This window comes from Mirounga leonina, unplaced genomic scaffold (genome assembly GCF_011800145.1).
Source record: "Mirounga leonina isolate KUSES-001 unplaced genomic scaffold, KU_Mleo_1.0 Mir_127, whole genome shotgun sequence".
In the NCBI taxonomy this organism is placed as follows: domain Eukaryota; kingdom Metazoa; phylum Chordata; class Mammalia; order Carnivora; family Phocidae; genus Mirounga; species Mirounga leonina.
The window spans coordinates 57091430-57108394 of record NW_023270316.1 but is presented as its reverse complement, the minus strand read 5'-3'; the positions used below and the strand labels follow the sequence as shown (position 1 = coordinate 57108394).

Below are 16965 nucleotides of genomic sequence, written 5' to 3'. Positions count from 1 at the left end.
CTAGCCACATTATAATTACATTTTGTACTCTGGCTTTTTACATTCAACAGACTGAATTACACATCCATAAATCTCTTTGGACTTCCGTTCCTCACTCTAACATAAGAAAGAGGCAGTGACTTCTAAAGAAACATTGCACGGTAGAGCAAGATGGTGGGTAAAAAGCATATTCCACTTAATATTGGCCAGGCTCTTTGACATATTGTATATAAAATGCATAACATAATGCTTGGCTTACATATTTGTCCAGATTATATGCAGGCTATTCTATCCCAAGCATTTTATATACTTTTTAAAACATTCTATGAGACATCAGGATTGCCCCATTACCTCCTACATTTTTGAAATGAGGAAATAGACTTAGCCTAAGTCAAAGAGGCATAGAACTTTAAATTTAAAGAGAACCTAAAAGGCTATCTTGTTCAATCTTCTCATCATTCAGACAAGAAAATCAAGCATCAGAGAAATTGAGGAATCTGTCTGAGGCCACTCAGGTAAGTGATCAAAGTGTTTCTTACATCTTTCGCCTCCTAGGCTAGTGCTCCTTCTGTGCCAGGGTGCCATCACTGACCAAGTTCTCCTTTGTTCTTAAAAAAGATAATTTGACTTGTTGTGATGAGCACCGGGTATTGTATGGAAGTACTGTATACCTGAAACTAATTTTACACTGTGTATTAACAACTGGAATTTAAATAAACACTTTAAAAAAAAGACAATTTGAGATAGGGAAATTTAGTAATTCAGAGTTACCTCTTGAGAGCATTATGAGGACAAGCTTGTGAAAAAAGATACCTTAAAAAAGAGAAGGTTCAAATTCAATTGAGACAAACACAGATTGGCTTGTGCATCATACGATTTGAGTTTTGTCCCTGACAGCTCTCAACACTTAGTATTTCCTAAGAATATTTAAGATTTTAAGATGCTTTTGTTGAATTAATGGACTTTTATTCATTAGGAATACCTGAGTTGATAAGAGATCCCAAGTTCCTTGTTCCAGAAAGAGTGAAATAAATCTGGGTTCAGTATTCAGTTATGAGCCCCATGAAAAATTTGTGTTCCATCCATATTTTTTTTTTTTTTTTTTTTTTACTCAGTATGAGACGGTTGAAGAGAAAAGTAAATCCACTTTCCTTGTTTTCAATAGTATCCATCAAGGGCTTTCTGTATATTGTGCATTGTGAGTTATTGTCAGTTGAAGGTGTAGTATAGTATTATGTTTAAGATCATAGTTGCTCCTAGACTTTGGGGGGAATTTGCCAAGCTATCCTGAGTGTCTCTGAGGTTAATCTATGGTTAATCAGGCCTACCTGAAAGTGACAAATCTCTAACTAGAGTTTCACCCTTTCTCCTCACACTTCCAGGGTCTTCTGAATTCCCAGAGTAGAAATCTCCTAGTTACTTCAATCTAGCAAGAGTTCCATTCTCCATCCTTCATAGGCCCACTTTGGTCCTGGCCTGCAAATCTGAGCCTGGATTAAGTCCTGCTACAGTCACGGTGATTGGACCAAAAATGCATGGCCATGCTCCCAGAGAAATCCCGCCCTTTCTTTAGAAATCACAAGCTCCTTTAGCAGGTGTGTCCAGCATTGCAAGTTTTGTAGGAATTGAATTCTTCCTGGTTCCTCGGGAAAACTTTGAAGTAGCAACTTTCATATCCCTTGGTAGAATCTATAGATTTAATGACTTATAGGTTGTGAAATGGTAAAATCATCTTTAAGGCTGCCCAAAGTAAGTGGGGCAGGAGTATGGAGTCAGGGTAGGAATTCATTTAAACACTGCATATACTGAAAACAAGCTGAATTCTGGAGGGAATGAACTAAAGGGGTGCTGTGACATTATTTATCTTTGTAGCCACTAAAAACGTCAAAATAAAAAGTCTGTGTTGTTTGCACACTGTACATGGACAGGGTACCAAATGATTTATGTACCCTGCACGACAAAGTTCCTCTACCGGTAGCAAAATACTGCCCTGGTAGCTAGAGAGCAAACCTTTGGTGGGCTACATAGGACTACACATTCCTGTCCATGTCCTCACCTCTGATCAGTCTCATGTTCAATGGTCATTGCTAGGACAAATACATCTATTGATCATTTCTGTCCCTTATATATATTGGTCTGTTAGACAAACTCCTGATTTGTATCCAATTTCAAAGGGGGAAAAAAGACCTTACTAAGAAAATATACATCTCCTCTAAAGATCACTTTAGGACAGAAATTGCTCTTGGGTGACAGAAGAAGAAGAGCTCGTATTCCACGCACAGAATGGATATATTCTACCCACATGAGAGCTCTCAAAATGTATGGCCCCTTCTTAGACTTCTAGAGAAGCAAAATGAATAATCTACTGATTAGGACCAAGATTCTGGGCCAAATACTAATTTTTCCTATTTTATGGGTAAGAATTTCTTCTTATGTAATTGCATCTTTTGGACATGTGTACATGAACTATCCACTCACCGTATTACTCTCATTTGTGTTTGAATACTCCTGGTGCACTGGACAGACGGATCTATTAGTACCACTTTGTGCCAGTCACGGCGATGAGGATGAAGAGTTTGCTTTCTCTTTTTAATCCTTTATTTCAGCCTATGGGTTGTAATTTATGACAGTGATGTTCAGAGCTCAGAGACTCTAACTTTTCCAGAAGTTTTGAAGGGATTATAAGTGTTTGATTATATTTATTATTTAAAAATCACAATTCAAAAACATCATGCCACTCATAGGTGATATATTGCATTTTTAACATGAGAAGAATCTCTAATTTGTTAATATGTGGTGCCAGTAAATTCTGTGTGTTTGAATGTGTATATATATATGTGTATGTTTTCACGCTTAAGACTTGGACTAAAGTCTTCTCCTACCATTTCCACAGATAGGTGAACTTTCTGTAAAAGGGTGAGATCAGGGAAATTGTAGTACTTTCATGCAAATTCAGGTCTGCATGTGTCTTTTTACATGTAAATGTGCAGGGAAGTACATATTTATGTTATATACAAGCCTCAATAATTAAATGCCAAGGAGTACTTAAACATGCATTCTCAGCTGATGCCCCTGCCACTGAATAATCATGAATTGTGTAATAACAAGTGAATATATAATCAGTTGCGCCACAGTGAAATTGAATTATAGATATTTTTGGAACTTTTAAGTTTTGGGTGCTTTTTGTTTAACTTTCACATTCATAAGTTTCAACCTTTGGAACATAATTTCATATACTCCTATTTAAAGTTTTAGAATCACGATTGCCGAAAAATATCTTGAGGTTTCAAAGCAAGCCGTTAAAATTTCCACTTTTATAATGCTTATCTATGTGAATTACATTCTTCTCATTACTATGCAACCCAAAGTATACAGGAATATATTACATGTGGATTTTAATATAAGACTGTAACTGTCAATCACTTTCCTGATTTCAAATTTTTGTTTGTCAGGATTATTCCAGTGTTCTCACTGATGTTAAAACGAGTATGTTTTGCATATTTTAAACATAAACTTTGTAATCAAATATCCCTTATACCTATTTTACATATTGGGATTTTGAGTAAAACTTCCTGTGAAGTAAGAATTTTGCTACTAAATATCTGGTACTAAAAAAATCTGACTCAGGAGGTCAGTGGTTTGCACCCATCCTATTTTTAGGCTGCATGGCTTTGAACATAGAATGTAAACCTTGAAATTTCCAATAACAGACAACTTTATTTAATTCCTATAGTAAAAGACTTTGGATCAGGCTAAAATCTACTGTAGTAGATTATTGCAGTAACTTAGAACCAAAATAAAATGTAAATGTAATTCTGTGTCAGGGATATTCTAATGAGGTAGATGAGGAGGGAAGTTAGTAGCTACTGTTATTTCAGACCTAAATTTAAAGCACAATGTGCTGGGATCCATGCAACATGTCTAATGGAAGACACAGATAAAGGGGAGAAACTGGTAATCTGAAAATGTTTACTCTTTGATTTGTGATCATTTTTTTCCAGATTTGCTTCCCAGTAGTATTCCTTAGAAGAATATCAAAGCCAATTTCATTCCCTAAACATACCAGCAAATGAGTGGGAGATGAGGCTGGAATTGAATACTTGCTCTATATAATTCACAAGTGCCACAATGAACACATTTTAATTTGGGGACTGCTTATTCCTGCCAGTCCATCTATTGCATACATCTCCTTTTATATCCCCCAATGCATGTTCCAAAAAGGACCACTTGCTTTGCCATCCCTGAGATGTCTGGGTCAGAATACCAAAAGGCATATATGAAAACCACACAGGAACAGTAAAACAAGTCACAGTAGACAGGTCTCACTTCCGCCCTCCTGGCTCCCTTCTGAGTCACAAACAAGCCCACTGGCCCTTGCAGACCTTGATAATCCTCAACAATGTGCTTTTGTCTGATAAAGAGCTGTGGATTCTGTTGCCTTGAAATGACTCAGAGAGAGTCACTGAGTGCATAACCCTCCACTAGAGAAACACATCTGAGTCACTGGGGGTCATTTCAGTTGAGAGCATGTCATAGCACTTAAATGCTTGTGTCAAGGGAAGTCACTGTAATTCTTTGCAAAACTGTCCTCTCTACTCCAAAGATCATGATTTTTTTTTAAGGATTTTATTTATTTATTCATGAGAGACAGAGAGAGAGAGAGAGAGGCAGAGGGAGAAGCAGGCTCCCAAGGAGCAGGGAGACCGATGTGGGACTCGATCCCAGGACCCTGGGATCACGACCTGAGCCGAAGGCAGACGCTTAACCATCTGAGCCACCCAGGCACCCAAGATCATGATGTTTTGATGGTCACATTCTTGGTCTGTAGGTTCTAGCCAGGAGCAAAAAAGCCTGAATGAATAGCTAAATATTAAAGAGTATGTAAGAAAGGATGAGTAATTTGAATCAACAACTTTCACTAAACAGTTCAATGTGTTGTGGAGATGACACAGTGTTTCCCTTTTCATCTCAGCTCTTACTACCTGTGCGACCCTTGGAAAGCAGCTCAGCCTCTGTGAGTCAGTTTTGTCATACAAAGGGAATTTATTAAAGTGCACTAGGTGGCTCAGAATTGCTGACAGGGCGAGAGAAACAGACTCTACCCTAAGCTTTCAAAACCAACCATGAAAACCATGCTGCAGAAGGGAACTTGTGAGGAACCTGCTGTTGCTGTCTCTGTCTGCTGCAAGACCCAACCTAACTGCAGCTGCCACCCATTCCAGGAACTTGACCTTTGTACAACTGTTATTACTACTTTCTTTTTTTTATTTTTTATTTTATTATGTTATGTTACTACTTTCCAAACTGGACTCTTCACGGTCACCCATATCAACAATGCATGCCTTGGCAAGCCTTCACACTCACATTGCTCACTTCCAAATAGATGTCTCATGGGTGTATCTGGTTGGTGGACCTGATTTAGGTCTCTTGTCTGCATCATAGTAGAAGGGAGGCTGGAACGGCCAATTCTCCTGACTCAATTCTGCTGTTGGAAGGCAGAAGTGATGACATGGGGAATTTAAAAAATGTAAGGAATGTGGAGAGTGCCCAAGCTCCCTTTCACCCTTATCTGTGTCCCACAAGATTGTCCTTTGTCCTCATGCAGTCACTTTGCTAGCACCTAGGAAATGGGAATGGAATTGAGGTAAGAGAGACAAATATTCCCTTCCACCTTCAGGGGTATATCCTAGGAGAGGCACTAGCCAGACTTATGACACTAGGATGGAACCCTGGGGATCAGAATTTGGTCAGGTAGGTGGTTTGCCTAGGGTCAACACAGATAAATCAACTCAGTCATCAAGCAAAGGCCAGAGCATGAGACACTACCTAGAAGGATGAGGGCCAAGTTGATGTAAGAAAGGAGTAGAAAGCAGTGTGCTATGATGATAGAAATAAGGAGCTCACAATAGTAACTGTGAAGGCCAAAATGTGTTCTATTATGTGCTGCCCAGGTGGATGGGACATCCTATAGAAATAATAATCTTCCATTTGTATAGTGGTCTGAAATTTGTAAAATAATTTCACATTTTATACTATGTAATCTGAAGGTAAGGTAACTGGTAATATCCTAGTTTTACAGATGTCAAAGGATGGTGAGTAGAAGTGAAGTGGCTTCGGCCAAGGCTACCTGGCTACTCTGTGGAATCAGGACTCCAACTAGATGTTCATTCTACATTTTCATAAAGATTCTAGACAGAGATATGGAAAGACAAATGTATTGTGGGAGTTTTACTCATTTGACTTTACATGGGCTTACATGGAGAGGTTTTAAATTCGATCTCATGGATATTTTCTCTAGGGTTCTGATTGAAAACTCCAGAATCATGCAACTTAGGATTTGCACTTTAAATGACATTTGGGATGTTCTGTTTCAGACTTTGCTCTATTTAGCCCTTTCCACACCATCCTTACCTATGACAGCAGGTGTTTGCTAATTATAAGAAAGACCAGCTTCTTTAAACCCTCAGAAATGTTTCCTTCCTTTGTGACTCAGCTGTTGAGCTGAAAACAAATGACAAGTCTTAAGAGAGAGAGACCTTATGCATTTGGTTGGCTGTTTCAAAGTGACATGCAGAATCAGAAAACTAACTCCTAGAGGCCTGGGATGGTCTTGGAGGTCTGGAGCTACTTCATGATAGTACCCTTCCAATATTAACCTTCAATGTCTCTCACAAGGCTCCTGTTTGGATAAAGTCAGCCTCTGTAAGGGCACCAAATTAGTCAGAATTTTTGTCATGTAGAAAAGCTTTCTTGGTTTGCTTCTCTCTACCAACCCCCCCTTTGCTTGTTTGCCTTGTTTCTTAAATTCCACATATGAGTGAGATCATATGGTATTTATCTTTCTCTGACTGACTTTATTCCACTTAGCATTATACTCTCTAGCTCCATCCATGTCATTGTAAATGGCAAGATTTCATTTTTTATTTTGTGGCTGAGTAATATTCCATTGGGAGGTGGGTAGGGGGAGGGCTTAAATTGGTAATAGGTAATAGGTAATAGTGATGAGCACCGGGTTTTGTACAGAAGCGTTGAATCGCTATATTGTACACTGTAACTAATATTATAGTTTATGTTAACTAACTGGAATTTAAATAAAAACTTAAAAAAAGCTTTCTACTAAATGATACATGTAAACCATGAAGCTGTTCAGAGTTATTATCTATATATCTACAGAGTCTAGGAGAAAAGTAAAAGGGTACTTAATCATTTAGTGGTTTTAGCTACTTTCAGTTGTTAGGATATTTGATTGAATTTTAGTACTTGTCATACCTTTTTCCTTGGATTGTTATGAGTAAAAAAAGAGATATTGTTTGTGAGAACACTTTGAAAACTATAAAGCACCAAACAAATTATTGTGACTGTTTTAAAGGAACTGATAACTAAATTCTCAAACATACTTTCAGGCAGGGAAAAAAAAAGAACATTCAGTTACATATAGCTGATTCTCTGTCTCTCTTACCACACCAATTTTAGAGGCTGATTTTGTCATACATACATGATTGATTGAATATTACAGATTGTATGAATTGGCAAAATAAGTATGAACTCAAACGATGCTTCGAAAGAAGCAAACTGATTCTAGTGGCTCCATAAAAATAGGAAACATTGATTTTTCCCTCTGAACCTTCTTAACTACAACTTGCTGTATCATTGAACTTGAAATGAAGACTGCATAAGATTTTTTACACTTCCAGTTGCTTATCATTCATTCCAGTTGAAGGAGTTGGAGATGGGATAAGAGTTTCAGAAACTCAGTAGTGATGTTTAAAAGCCTCCCTCAGCCATAATCCTGCTGCGGAGCAAATCTGCATTCTTTTCCTGAATACTGCTTCTTGGGCTACTCTGCATTCAGGATTGCAGTGGGTCCTCCATGTCCACTACCTCCCGCTTCCAATGATTACATACAAATTGTTCTTTAGAGCCTTCACCATTACTCTTTTGGCATTAGGTACCAATCCTGGCAGAACAGAAGAAATATTACACAATATAAACAACGTGGCCCATCTAGCTCAAAATTAATTCTGATTCAGCAAGTTAGTTACATTCCTCCCCAACCTGTTTTGTTTCAATGACTTGTTATTAATGAACTATAATCCATGGCTTTATATAAGTAAATTGTTCTTCACAATTTATGTAAGTAAACTGTGCTTCGGAGGTGAGCATCAGAATTCCCTGGAGATTCCCCCCATGCCCCCCAAAAATACACTTGGTACTCCACCACAAACTGACAAATCAGAATATCCAGGATGAAATCTGAGCACGTGCGTTTTGAAGCGTCTCCTTAGGGGATCTGCTACAAAGCTCTGATTAAGGACTACTTCCCTAAACTTTACCTATGTATTTATAACTTAAACATACAATGAACAAAATGCATGGGTTGTTACCCATATGTTCCTTTATTATTATTTTTTTAAACCTACTATCCCTTTAAACTTTCTTCAATAGGGATAACTTTCCCCAGTCTTTAATGAAAGTTTCGGCAGGTCCCTTTGGCTTCTCTGTTCTCTTGTGTGATCTGTGGTTACTTTAAATGACAAACACGACCTCACTTTGTAAGTAGAATAAATATCCAGCTGCACATAATAACCAAAGCTCTAAACATAAGTTTGAGATATATCTCCCTTCCCCAGTTTGGACCTTCTGGTTGTGAGCCTACATATAGGGAAGGTGGTCTTGCCCTCCAGGTCTCTCCTCTTAGCCTGCTTCCTCCCTCTCCCATATGCTTGCTTTTGTTTAGGACTTCTCCAACATCTAAATTCAGGTGGGGAGTAGAGGTGAGGGATAAGGCAAATTCCTACCTGGCTGGTTGGTTTTGAGCCCATTGATCCTAGCAGCTAATTAAAACTGTCAGACCTGGAAGGGCCTGGATGGTGGCTCTGCATCTTTATCAATGTGATATTTTCATGGGCTCTTAAGAGGTTCCCTACAGGACCCTCCCCGCTGTAGTTCTTATAACCTGAACAGATGTTTCTCTACTTTGGACAGTCACTAATGCCCCACCCTCAGCCCTGGGCATTCACTATAAACTTACAGTCTCTTTTTGCTAAGAATTACTCTTCTCTTTAAGTGATTTTTTAAAGGCAGGGCTCAAAACTTCCTCACATGGGAGTCTCTCCAAGAAAGCCAACTTCTGATCTAGGCAAATACCCACATACCACTTGTTTTCATGATCAGTAGTGTGGAGGCTGATGCCAACAGGGTAGCCTCTTCTGGTTCTGCCCTCAAGGTTCCTCCAGCCCCTCGATTTCCCAAGATGGAGCCATGTCAAAGCCCTCTGAGAGGTCCCAGTAAAGCCCCCCTCACTTGTGGTTAGAAGGAAATACCAGCCCCTCCTGCAAAGGGGTGGGGATAACTCACAGCTTGACAACAGCTATTTCCAAGCAAACCTTTTCACTAATCTGCCCATCTTCTCTGAAGCCCTTTTCTATTCCTGATCAGGCTGAGGAACCAGGTGTCATGGAGCAGATTCTTAGGAACATTTCTTCAGTTAATCTGCACATGAGATGGGACAGTCTGTCTTACATTCACTTTAGTGTCCTGATCTCTGTCAAACTGGCCTCACAGTGGAAACTGATATAGGCTAAGTCCCATTCAACCTTTCTGTTACATATATGTAGCCTGAATTGTAAGAGTTTAAACACACCATAAAACCACTGGTCAGGGATATTAAAAAAGGATTGACCTGTCCCCCTCATGGCGGAAGGAGAGTGGCAAGACCCCGACACAATCACTTTCATTTTTCTGTTTATGAGCTTTCTAGATAATTCATGTTGGGGCATCGTCCTTTATCCCACGTTGGGCTGAAAGCTAGTTCTGCTTCTTTCTCATTTACTCTTTCTTTAGAGTACCAGTTTAGGTAGCTCTAGACCAAGAAAGGAACCTGTCTCAAGTAGCGTGCAAGTAGAACACTCCATTCTCAGCGTTGGAGGTCTATGGATGAAAGCTTCCTGAGGTCCATGAACCTCCTGAAGTTGAACACCATCTCTCTCTACGGCTTCAAGCAGGGCAGTAACTTCAGAACAGACAGGCCAATATCTAGCATTCCGTACTGACCAATCTTAAACAACCACATGTTCAGGGTAACTGTCCAGTCCAGGGCAAGCCTAAATGAATTTCATTTCTGATTTCTTTACCAGCATGAGATGAATACCTTGCATTAGTGTCTTCCTTCCATGTGGTCTAGCCCTACTGCAAACATGTGTGCGTGCACAAGAACCCTCCCAAATTGGTCCCTAAGAACAAGCAACAATTTTTGGCACAGCGACTCCAAATTCCTACAGTCAAGACGCACTGCTCTCCCTCCAAATCTCTCTGAGGGATACAAAACTCTGGCTCACATTTCACAACTCACATTACTAATGAAACCCTTAACTTCTCAGTCTACAATACAGACATTAGGTTGGAGTACCTGGCTGGCTCAGTTGGTAGAGCATGCGACTTTTGACCTCAGTGTTGTGAGTCTGAGCCCACGCTGGGTGTAGAGATTACTTAAAAATAAAATCTTTAAATAAAATACAATAAAATAAGGACATTAGACTAATGAAGACTTTGTATTCCTCCTCAGGAATAATTACTGGGTAACTTCTTGAACTTTTTTTTTCAATTACAAAACTCAGTTTTGAATTATTTTTCTAGATGATGTGGACCCTCAACCTTAAATGTAAATTCAAGTCTCATTTTGGATTCAGAAAATAGCTTGTAGCTTCACAATGGTGGCATTTTTTGTTCGTTTGTTTAGGCCTCCTGGGAGGAACTGTTATGGTTACAAAGCTGACAAGAAGGTCTGAGTTCCCCTCCCCTTCCACTTTTAGAAGTTACATTTTAGCCTTCTTACATTTGTTTGAACCCTCAGTAGCAAAGACTTACTGAAATAAAAGCATGGACTCTAAACTTTAAACAAAGAAGCAAACACAAATAAGTAGATATTTAAAGCAGAAGAGCTGTAGGGTCACTTCTACAGAATCATCTCAATAAACCACTGTATAGAAGTATTTGGGTATCCTTGGAAAAGTTTGATTAAGAGATATTACAGTTAACACAAGAAAATATCTCAGTAAAACTTAAAGACTCAAAGTTAAAGAGACATGACTAAATGACATTCAGGAAATGTGAGAAATACTTCGATATGCCAGTATTTTGCCATTTTAAATAGAGATCCAAGGTAATCCTGTTTTTTAAAGATAGATTACCAAAATTTGAAATTCTTTTTGAGAGCATAGAAAGAGTGTAATACTCCCCAGACTCTGCCAAAATCAGTTTTGCCATTGTCCATCTGGAAGACTTAAAAAGAGCTTTGTCAACACATTCAAAATGAAGGGATGACTAAAAAAAATCACATTTGACTTATTTAGAATGATGTTTCAAGGCTAAACCAACGGGGCCCTGAAGTATGCAGATGAATTATGCAGATGAATTATATACTTCCACTGTGCTTTGGAAGCTTAGATGCGGTCTGGGATAAAGAAATGTTGATTATACATGTTCTGGAAGGTGTTTAAAAGCAACAGAAATTCAAAGATAAAGAAATACTGTCTGACCTACTAAGGGATCTGAATGTATAATAAATAAAACTAATGATTGCGGGTTTTTTCTCTCTCAGTTTCTCTGTAGAGTTTATCCAATAGAACTTCCAAGTTCTATTTTAAATGAAAAAGAAAAACCACCACCACCACAATCACCACCAACCTAGATTGCTTGTGATTTTAAACAACCCTGTTTTAGTTCCCTTATTTAGGCTGAAGACTGAACATTTTTCTCAATAACAGAAGGACCACATAGTGTTAAAATGTAGAAAAGTTGGAAAAACAATCATGGAAAAGAATCTTTAAACTGTGTTGGCTATTGCCTTTTCTAACTTAATCCTCTGCCTGTAGTGTTCTTCCTAAGGGCAGAGAAGCATACCAGGATTGATCTGAAATGATTTAATTCAGCGCCATCAAGCTGTCTCATGACTCAGGGAAACGTTTTTTTGTTTGTTTGTTTGTTTGTTTTGCTTTTTTGTTTTTTTTAGTTGTGGTGTCATCATAGATTTAAGCCTCTTTTATAGCTATAGTAGTTACACATGACTATAAAAGATTATATTTTTAATTAAACTCGGAGAAAAAGAAATCTGTAATAAAGCTGCATTTAAAATGCCATGTAATTTAGCCTTTATGATTCACCATATTAGTTTGGTTTAGTGGGTTTCCTTACCAATTAATATTTACTTTCACATAAATCAGTAATGCAAATACAAGTATATAGCAATGTGGATTTTTTTATTCCAACACAGACTCTTTTTATTTGGTAGTTTTTTTCTTCCTTCATCACTAATCTACCCACACATGCAGAAGTTTATGATAGTTGAGTATTTATCTTTTATATAATACTCTCATATTAAAAATGTTTACATTTTATCCTACTCCAAACATTTTAAAATGTAAATGTAATCAAGTTATATTTTGTCATTATTACCCTCTTTTAAAAATACTTTGTTACTAAGTTAGTAAATCACACATTTGTAAGCTTAACTTCTAAGGCCAACACACTCAGCTTCTAAAGTTATTTTATTTTTGTTTCTTTATATTTGATAATGTATAATCTATTTTCCATTGTGAAAGTCATGTTTATGTAGAATGGAAATGAGATCTTCCAGAGCCATTTTTCCTATAAGGCTGAAAGGCATATTTCAACAACTGTTTTTTTCTGTGAGTGTTATTAGCTAGTGTTCTTTTAAAATTTTTTTATTTAAATTCTATTTAATTAACATATACTGTATTATTAGTTTCAGAGGTAGAATTTAGTGATTGATCAGTTGCATACAACACCCAGTGCTCATTACTTCAAGTGCCCTCATTAATGCCCATCACCCAGTTACCCCATCCCCCCACCCACTGCCCCTCCAGCAATTGCACTACTAGGTATTTATTCAAAGGATACAAACATAGTGATTCCAAGGAGCACATGCACCCCAATGTTTATAGCAACAGTGTTCACAATAGCCAAACTATGGAAACAGCCCAGATGTCCATCGACAGATGAGTGGATAAAGAGAGGTGGTGTATATATATATATACAATGGAGTATTACTCAGCTATCAAAAAGAACGAAATCTTGCCACTTGCAATGACGTGAATGGAACTAGAGGGTATTATGCTAAGTGAAATAAGTCAATCAAAGAAAGACAAATACCCTATGATTTCACTCCTATGTGGAATTTAAGAAACAAAACATGAACACAGGGGAAGGGAAGCTAGTATTCTTTCTAAAAACTGAGATGCCCCAGAATGGAATTTTGGTTAATTACAGGATGCTGCTATGCTGTTCCCCTTTCTTGCTGCACGCATTCTTACTTTGCTACCCTCATTAGTAAGTGAACTCTTCTCAAGTGAGATGGCAATAAGCCAAGTTTACTATACTTGTGAGTATCACTACAAATAGCACTGCTATTAGAAGCCTAAAAACAAATCTAAGTGACTTATTTTTAATATATAAGATGCCAGTATTTAGCCTGTTTAGCAATACCCTCATGAATCGTATTGTTTATAAGAAAGTTACTTGTTTATCTATGTCAATTGTGACTCTCAAGGCAGGTATATTTGCTTTTACACAATTGTTCGGTTTTGTTTGCATTTATATCAGAAAGCCAAATTCAGCACACCTTTTAAAATTCTGAAGCCTCTGATAAAACCTGAAGTCTTCTGAAATAGCAAACTCTGTTTATAGATCAACTCAAAGAATAAACAAACTGTCATCTCAGTCATTAAGGAACTAACTTTATTTCTTTTTTTTTTTTAAAGATTTTATTTATTTATTTATTAGAGAGCAAGCGAGAGAGAAACAGCATGAGAGAGGAGAGGGTCAGAGGGAGAAGCAGGCTCCCCACCGAGCCGGGATCCCGATGTGGGACTTGATCCCAGGACCCTGGGATCATGACCTGAGCCGAAGGCAGTCGCTTAACCAACTGAGCCACCCAGGCGCCCGGAACTAACTTTATTTCTGACTGGACAGCCACCTTAACCAAAATAAACCCACCCACTCTCTTCTTCTATCAGAATCCGCCCTTATCCAATTCTACATAATTCCACCTCAGGTAGGTTGATTTGCTTCCTCCTCTTAGTCCTTATTATTAGTCTCTTAGTACTTATTTAGAATAAAGTTGGCTTTATTCTGTATTACATTTTTTCCCCCAACAGGAACTGTCACAGGTTTCCTATCTGAGGCAGGAACAGCTTTAATTTCAAGGTTTTCTTGATAGTGCTTCAGAATGCTTCATTTTAATATTAAAGATCAATGGGCTTCCTGACCCCTATATGCCCATCTAATCCTCACTTGGAGTTCTTTTTCTGTCCCTGGTTTCTGAGCACTGCAAGTTCTAGTCTCTTCCTACTCCCAACAGGAAAGGAAATTCTTAGGTTTAACTAGGTTCACCCCACCCTCCTACTTGCTCTCTTTGCATGTTCTATAAGTACAACTCTAGTATAAGCTTGTTTGAGTCAAAATTGGAATCTTTTTGAAAGAAAGCTAATGAGGGGCGCCTGGGTGGCTCAGTCGTTAAGGGTCTGCCTTCGGCTCAGGTCATGATCCCAGGGTCCTGGGATGGAGCCCCGCATCGGGCTCCCTGCTCTGTGGGAAGCCTGCTTCTCCCTCTCCCACTCTCCCTGCCTGTGTTCCCTCTCTCGCTGTCTCTCTGTCAAATAAATAAATACATGGATGAGACTGGAGGAGATTATGCTAAGTGAAATAAGTCAAGCAGAGGAAGTCAATTATCATATGGTTTCACTTATTTGTGGAACATAAGGAATAGCATGGAGGACATTAGGAGAAGGAAGGGAAAAATGAAGGGGAGGAAATTGGAGGGAGAGACGAACCATGAGAGACTATGGACTCTGAGAAACCAACTAGGGTTTTAGAGGGGAGGGGGGTGGGGGGATGGGCTAGCCCAGTGATGGGTATTAAGGACGGCATGTATTGCATGGAGCACTGGGTGTTATATGAAAACAATGAATCGTGGATCACTACATCAAAAACTAATGATGTATTGTATGGTGATTAACATAATAAAATAAAATTTAAAAAAAAGAAAGCTAATGAATGTGCTTATGTATAGATGTGAATGGTAAGGGAAAGTGAATAATCAAGAATAACACATCCTCTCAGATGAGGGATGTGTAACTGGTATGACAGTATCCACGGATTTCATGCCACAGCCTGAGATGGAGATGCTTGCAGGAGGGAAGAGAATGGAGAGAAATAACAGTTTCATTTTGAATATATTAAGTCAGGGATGCCTACTGGATATCTAAGCAGAGGTATTAAGTGCAGAATTGGATATATGGGTGGAAGCTGTAAATTCAGACTTTGTCAGGTGATAAATGTATTTCAATTTATGGACCTGGATGAGATGAGCAGGTAGAGAAAGGAGGAGATAGGCACAGATGGAGTTTCACATTTTTGGCAATTTAGTGCTTGGGGCAGTGGCAATCACAGTGGTAGAGGAACCCGGAAGCCCAGTACTGACCTTCGGCCAAGATAAGGATAAAAAGAAGTAGTTGGTGATTTATAACATGCTGAGAGGAACCAAAACTCCCCCGCATGCCCCTTGTAGAACTTACTCTGTACTGTTAACTGAAAGTGTATGGCTTAATGGTTTGCACTGATTTAACTGGTTATGCAGCTTGATTTTAGCCACAAAACCAGTGTGATATAAAAGACCCTCAGTAAACATGTCTGTTGGCTCTCCTGAGAGCAAGGCATCTCTGCAACTGATTACAGGCCAATAATCCAAAGATGAAGCATAGCCTGTGCCACTGAGAGAGGATCCTGGAAACTCCATCTGGAAGTCTCAGAACTCTTAGATGTTTGCCTGCATTTTCTTCTTCCTGCTGAACTGTATCCTTACTTTTACTGAAGCCCTAAAAAGAGTATACCCTGTGAAGGTCCATGATCCTTTCAATTATCCAACTCTGTGTAATTGCTGCAGGATGAACCTCCTGGATGGGATCTAAAAGCAGGATATCCCAGGCTATAGCAATGGTAGAAGTTAGGCAGACTGCAGCATGCTCAAAATCTTTAGTCTGTTCAGACACCTCCTGAGAATACTGGGGAGTGGCCCTGTCATTTAGAGGAAAGGATGGGCGAGAATGAGGCAATGTTAATATCATACACCTAATGGAACTAGAACAAACAAAGCTCCAGGTGAGTACAAGGAAGGAAATAATAAAGATCAGAACAGAAATAAATGAAATAGAGACTAAGAAAACAATAGAAAAGATCAGTGAAATCAACAGCTTGTTCTTTGAAAAGATAAATAAAATTGATAAACCTTTGCCAGACTCGTCAAGTAAAAAGATGACCCAAATAAATAAAATCAGTAATAAAAGAGGAGAAATAACAATATGACAAAAAGTACAAAAAATTATAGGAGACTACTATGAAAAATTACATGTCAACAAATTGGACAATCAGGAAGAAATGGATAATTCCTAGAAACACAAAATCTTTAAAAACTGAATCAGGAAGAAATAGAAAATCTGAACAGATGAATTATTAGTAATGAAACTGAATTGGTAACCAAAAAACCCCAACAAATAAAAGCCTAGGACCAAATGGAATCACAAGTTAATGCTACTCAACATCTAAAGAAAAATTAATGCCTATTCTCCTCAAACTATCCCAAAAGATAAAAGAGGAAAGAGATCTTCCAAATATATTCTAAGAGGTCAGCATTATCCTGATACCAAAACCAGACAAAGATGCCAAAAAACAAAACAACCACCACCACAACAACAAAACTGCAGAAAATACCCCTGATGCACACAGATGGAAAATTCCTCAATAAAATATTAGCAATCTGCATTTAACAATACATTAAAAGGATCATTCACCTCAATCATGTGGGATTTCTGCCAGGGATGCAAGTATGGTTCAATATTGACAAATCAATCAATGTGATAAAACACATTAACAAAACAAACGATAAAAATCATGTTATCATCTCAAGAGGTA

The 16965-nt window shown here is 38.3% G+C and overlaps 1 long non-coding RNA gene across 1 annotated transcript in view; it reads left to right on the top strand.

Annotated features, from left to right (window-relative positions):
• The window catches only part of LOC118009428, a 572526-nt gene that overhangs the window by 433446 nt on the left and 122115 nt on the right, over positions 1–16965 (top strand). The window contains exons 10-11 of the long non-coding RNA XR_004678925.1: positions 51–153; positions 443–494. This is a non-coding gene — a long non-coding RNA (uncharacterized LOC118009428). The remainder of the gene's footprint in view (positions 1–50; positions 154–442; positions 495–16965) is intronic.